Source organism: Lipotes vexillifer, unplaced genomic scaffold, assembly GCF_000442215.2.
Source record: "Lipotes vexillifer unplaced genomic scaffold, Lipotes_vexillifer_v1.1 scaffold100, whole genome shotgun sequence".
NCBI classification, from domain to species: Eukaryota; Metazoa; Chordata; class Mammalia; order Artiodactyla; family Lipotidae; genus Lipotes; species Lipotes vexillifer.
The window spans coordinates 1,184,697-1,191,676 of NW_006774075.1; positions in this window are offsets into that span (position 1 = coordinate 1,184,697).

Below are 6,980 nucleotides of genomic sequence, written 5' to 3' on the forward strand. Positions count from 1 at the left end.
CGAACCCGCGTCCCCTGCATCGGCAGGCGGACTCTCAACCACTGCACCACCAGGGAAACCCAATGAGTTCCATTTGTTTAAACGCTTAATACAACGAGAGGCACACAGTCATAGGATAAGAAATACTAGCTATTGTCATGCTTGCACTGGCATATTCTACCTCTGTGATGCTCTTTCCTACTTGTTTCATCACCTATGCCAGCCTACACCTTGGTGTTACTCCACTGCCTGCCTACGGCCCCACCTTTCCCTGAAGCATCTTCTTTCTAAGCTCTTTCTGAAAATCTCCTCTGATCATGTGACTCACTTGCCTGAACACCAATGGCTAAGATGCTGCCCAGATTCCTTCATATGACTGTCAAGACCTTTCCCAGTCCAACTCCAAGCCTGCATCTTCCAAGCCTGTGGAAGCCACATCTTCCATGCCTTTCTCATATTCTACTTTCTTGATCCTTAAGCACAGCCTATGTAAAATCAAGAACGTTCATTGTTTGACTATCCATGCACCTCTGATACCTGCACAGAACTATAAAAACATTCTAGGTGATTTAAACATACGTTCATGGAATTCACTTCATAAAATAACTGAATACTGAGTAATGTCATGATTAAGAGCCTGGGCATTGGTGGCAGGCAGATTACAGTTTCAATCTCAACTCTGGCACTTACTAGCTCTGTGACCTTAAACAAGTTACTTAACCACTCTGAGCTTCTATCTCTTCTTTGGTGAACTACAGCTATTGTCTGTTGTATAGAATATTGTGAGAATTCAATGGAATAATGTAATTCAAATTAGTTCTCACAGTGCCTGGTGCATGGTACACTCTCAAAAAATGGCAGCTAAAACTAAAAGTTTCTAGTGTACATCAAGAGTAAAAAGGATGATGGTGATAATTGGGCAACTTCTTGAGAATCCTGGAGCCTACTTGCATATCAGACTAAGCCCCCTAATGCGTAAGCCCCCGGCGAGAACCACAAGGCCTGCTTCTAGAAAAGCCAGTGAACATATGCTCTGAGACAGCTTTAAATAAGCACAAAGCACTCAGCAGCCCACACACATTCTCCAAGCCCATTCTCACCCACGGAAAGCAGAGAAAACACTGGTCACCATCATTTCCTAGTCTCTTAGCAGAAATGAATGTGGCCTTATGCATGTAAGAGTGTGGTCATTCCAAGTCTATGACAATGGCCGGTCCAGAGCTTCTCCAGGCCAGTGGTGATTCAGAGATGACAGCAGCTGAAGGTAGAGCCCTTGCTGGTGGCCCGCTGCTAGCCTGACCTAGAGTAAAGATCTATCAGTGGTCCCCAGAGAGGCTCCGTGTCACACTTACATCCTGCTCCGGGTGACACACAGCCTCTTCTCCACGGCCCAACCGTCTTCAGCTGACCAGAGCACAAATGAATATTTAAATCGAACTCCCATGACCTATTGTGTATATAACCTTGTGTACATAACACTTATATAACTCCAGCCTACTTAAGAGCGACAACCCCTGATGCATAGCTGCACAGAGAGAAATGCATGACATTGCAGTCTTTCTCCTGAGAACCAGAAGTGGCAAAATGATCCTTTTTTTAATCAGGTAGCTTGAAAAATATATGATGCAACTAGACATGAGCGTGTGTGTGTGTATACATGCATGAGTGTGTGCGTATGACACAGAAGGAGAAAGAAAAAGGAAGAGATTCCTCTGTTTCCAAAAATTCTTAATTGATTATCTAACATGGCATGTTGGCTCAGGTAATTTAGGAAATTGAAATTATATGTTTGTACAGAGATAACCTATGCTTAAAAATATCTGGCATGGTAGCAGGAACACTGATGAACAGTTTAAAAACTTGCTTCATGCGGGCTTAATATGGGGCTAATTCAGAATTACAGAGTTGGAGAGTTATGGGACTCAACATAAAACGTTACCAGTTCACTGAGCACCGTAGCGATCAAGAAAACACACATAAAAATTCCGATAAGAACGGAATGTGAGGCAAAAGCACAATTTCCTCCCAATCTGGAATATCAGCAGGATTTGCACTCGTTGTTTGTGGTTTTCGGGGGTAGATGGTACATTACAGTAGAGCATCAGCAGTAATGCTGCATGGCAGCTCCTCAGAATACCATCTGCTTCCCTGGGAACCGTTAGTATAGTTGTAATTATCTACTTCTAAGCACTTTATTGAGAATATCATTTGCAAATTAATCAACTACAGACCAGTAAAGCAAATGACACGCCTCCCCGAAAACAACAGCATTATTTCACATTATTTTCCAAAGGATTTAGGAAAGCTGAAGGGGGTGTGTGGGCAGGGGGGGTTGGTGTTAAACACGCCTCTAAACCTCACCCTGTGTACATAAGTTGAGCTGAAAGAGTTACAGAATTGGGTGTTCTAGAAAGGTCTTTGGAGGATTTGGGCAATAGAGAAGAGGAGGAGGGCAGCAAAACCTAAGAGATGGGTCACATTACCACGTGAGACAAGAGGCGTGAGAGAGACTCCAGCTGACAGCTACACGATGGTGAAGACAAAGATTTCCAGACTCTTCTGCAATTGCTCCCTTGACTACAGTGTGCTGCCTTCTCAGTCTTGCTCTCCAAACCTTCCAGCTGTCCATAGCGTGTGGGTGGCCCCTCCATCCCAGGCCATTTCTTTTTTTTTTCTCTTTGTGAAAAATTAATTTTTATTTATTTTAAGCCAATATCTTTCTGAAATTTGAATTGTAACTAAATTTTAATAATGCAAAAAAATACTAGTTAAGTCATATAAATATGGCAGGAAATATACATCAGAAATTCAGGCAAGGCCATTTCTGTTGGCTACAGGACAAGACGCAGGAGTACAGGAGGAGAGACAGGAAGTACTGGAACTCTAATCCTTAATTCTCCTGCCATAACTGACCAAGAAGGTAAAGCTTTGAAAGCAGAAAAGCAAAGAGGGGAAAAGGCAAAGTATCTAAATGGCAGAGATGACCCAGGAGTCAGGAGACCCAGAATTGAGACAAACCCCAGGCAGGCTGCCCCTCACTCTGAGTAAGCGGCATACTTGAATGGGTCTGAACCATGAGTCTTCAAGTCTGTGGCTTCAACCCAGAGGCCCAGAGGAGGAAAAGAATCCCAGGCACAATCACAGAAAACTCTAAGCGCACCTTCTGTTAGGAGCAAATCCGAGAGCCGAGGGAGAAGGAAATATTCACTGCCCTGGCCCTCCCCCACCGAGGCACTGGCTCTAGTCTGGGAATAGAGGGAGTCAGTCTCCCCAGGACATGCCCAGGCTCTCAATAAACAAATGGCTTCAGACCCTCCTGTGATTTCCCCACCATCTTGTCAGTTCAGATGTCACACAGCAACAGAGAGCCAGAGCCACACCCAGAGAGGACAGCTTGTCCACACTTGCATGGCACACGGAGGATGCTGGTACCTGATCAGAGGATGCTGGTACCTGGTCAGTTTAAGAAGACCCAAGCTGAATTTCACTGATGGAAATAATGGTTTGTCGGCCTCATTAAACAATTTTTACAAGAATGTACGAGGGTCTTTCTTAAGAGGGAAAAAAAAGTGTTTAGAATCAGACAATCCTGGTAGTAAATCTTACCTTTGTTAATGACCAGTTACTTACTCTTGAGTAACTGGTCCTTCAGTTTACTTTTTTTATTCATGGGAGTTTGATGTCTTCTTGAAGGAGTTTATGTGCAACTTTAAAATAACGCTACATGTGCAGCGACATGGATGGACCTAGAGATTGTCATACTGAGTGAAGTAAGTCAGACAGAGAAAGACAAATGTCATATGATATCGCTTATATGTGGAATCTTAAAAAATGGTACAAATGAATCTATTTACAAAACAGAAATTGAGTCACAGATGTAGAAAACAAACTTATGGTTACCAAGGGGGATGGGGGGGCAGATAAATCGGGAGACTGGGATTGACATATACACACTACTATATATAAAATAGATAACTAATAAGAACCCACTGTATAGCACAGGGAACTCTATTCAATTCTCTGTAATGACCTATATGGGAAAAGAATCTAAAAAAGAGTGGAAATATGTATAACTGACTCACTTTGCTGCACAGCAGAAACTAATACAACATTGTTAATCAACTACACTCCAGTTAAAAATTAATTTAAAAGAATAAAAAATAAAATAAAATAATGCTACACTTACTATGGAAGAGAAAGGAGACACAAATGAAGACTTTTCAAACAGAGAGGTTTGTCAGGGAAGAGGTGGGAGAGAAAAATGAAATAACACCACGTGGTGGCCCATGGTTCTCCTGTAGGTCCAGAGGGAATGACCAAGACAGCCATAGTAGGGAAGTGCCCACATCGAATTAATGTAAGAAACATGTATTGAGCATTTACTGGACTAAACGGATTGGATTGTCATACATTGGATATCTCTGTAAAAATGTGCTTTCCTATGGAAAGGACAAAGCCCATGTCCTGTTTGTTCTCATAGCCCATCCTAGACTAGACAGTGAGATAAACAAATGTCATAGGCATGGGGTTAGGTGCTGTGGAGAGTACACCTCAATCAACTTTTTCCAGCTCTCGTTAAAGTACCTGTGAGGCTGGTATTTTCACCAGTTATATTTCAGGTGGGTATCATTTATCCAATCTGACCAGACCTCCCTACTGTATGGCACCACCTCGCACAGAAGGCTTATCCATTTTGCAGCGAACTTCTTATAAGATGGTACATCCTGGGGCAGACTTACTCAAAATCAGCTCTTCTGATCTTTCTGAGGAGATAATGAGGTTCTTCAAGAATTGAAAAGATCCGCTGAGAATTATGTTGCCCTTCAGTTTCTTTTCTGGCCCAAATTATTTATTCTATGAAACATAGCTTTAAATAAAAAACACTCAGAGGCCCTAGCCTCTTCATTATTCAAATATTTGAGTGGATTTAAAGGGACAGTTTCCAGAAGCTACAAATGAAACTTACTACCAAAAAAAGGGTAGAAAGTAAATCTTACCCAGGAAGGGATTATGTTAGGAGCACCCCTTGGACTTTCGGATCATCTGAGATTCTTCCCAACCCAGAGAGTTTGTCAGGCATCAAGACTTGATTTTGAAACTATGACCTTGGGTACATTAAGCTCTTTGTGTTTATTCCTCATCTTTTTTTTTTTTTAATTTAATCTTTATTTTATATAGGAGTATACTTGATTTACAATGTTGTGGTAGTTTCAGGTGTACAGCAAAGTGATTCAGTCATACATACACATATATCTATTCTTTTTCAGATTCTTTTCTCATATAGTTTACTATAGAATATTGTGTAGAGTTTCCTGCGCTATACAGTAGGTCCTTACTGATTATCTATTTTACATATTACTATATGTAATAACGTATATACTGTGTGTATACGTTAATACCAAACTCCTAATTTATACCTCCCCCCCCACCTTTCCTCTTTTTATCCCTCATCTTAGTACAGAACTAAGTAATATAACTACCACCATTGTAAAGACTACATAAGAGATAATGCATGCAATGTGCCCAACACACAGTAGGTCCTCACATTAGGGCTCCATCCCACAGAGTCTGGGGCAACCCTTGGCAGATTCTGGAACGGAGGTAACGTGTGTGAATATATGCATATGATATTTTGAAGCTGGAAGAAACATAAGTTAGGGATCTGAGGGAATGAAGAATTTATTTGTCCCTTAGGTATTTCCTCCCAGAGATCTCAAGCAAAACTTCAACTGGCATGTAGCACATCCATGTTCATATAGGTAGATCATTAAATTAATTAAAGAACTGTAGTACTGCCTTAACTACCAGAGATGCAAAGGTAGTATTAACAGGTTGTTGATAAAATGTAGGAACCTAACCTTCATTCTTGATCATATTCTCTTCTCTAGACCATTCTACACCTTCACAGAAGTAGGCCTTGGGGACACTGAAATGGGTCGACCTAGAGAGACCTAGGTGGAGGCTATTGCCACTGTTCAGATGTGAGAACGTGAGCCATGGAGGGTGTTAGATGGTGTTCATGGGGACAAGAGAAGGGGCCCCATATGAGGAAACAGGGAAAGACAGAAACATCAGAGCCTGGCAACTGATTTGAAATGGCGAGTAAATTTTTTTTCCATTTTTAGCTAAGGTGTGTTCTTCTAATGTATCTACAAGGAATGTATAACATTTATTTAAAAACTTTTTAAAGTCAATGACATATTCAAAAAAAAGAAGGCATTAGTGAGTACTAGAAGGCTTTAATCTTGAGCGCCTGGGAGAAAATGCTAGTGCCACTGATACAAACTGAGAAAATCACCATAAATGAGGTTTCCAGAGTATAGATTGGAGAATGGTGAGAAATTTATCCAGAGACATCTTGAATCTAAAATGTTGGTAGAGCATACAGCAGCAACTGACATACAGCATATGCCCAATAAATGCTTCTCAAATGAATAAATAAATGACATAGACCATCTGCTCTGGGAATTGAGGAACAGCTAGAGCAGACTCTTACCAAGCCTCGTACACAAAAGACTAAGTCGTAATTGTTGCCACAGAAAAAGAGATTCCATGATGAGTTTGGAAAATCCTAGACATAACCATTCACACCAGTTTTTTCCCACTTTGGAGGGTACAGAGAAACTGGCAGTGCAAGGAAAGAAGGAGGTGGTCCCTGTCACCTCGGCCAGGAGGCAGGGCTGAACCAAGTCATGTGGGTCCCCCAGGAAGCTGACAATGCGTCATGTTTTCCAAAAGGCATTGAAGTGATGGTTAAGTATTTCTTTAGAAGAATGGCAGAGAGCTTCAGATGGGAAGAGGGCAAGAGGTGGCAGTACTCAAGCCTTTCTGTAACGTCCCCAGCAATTCAGCTCTGGCCCAAACTTCCCCATCCTACTCAGCACACCAGTTAACTGCTTCCATCCTCCTTGGAAGGCAGGTTAGGGAACATCCATTGTTCCCCAATCTACCTCTTGAGATGATGAGCCCCAAGCAGCACAATCACGGCACTCTTTCCAACC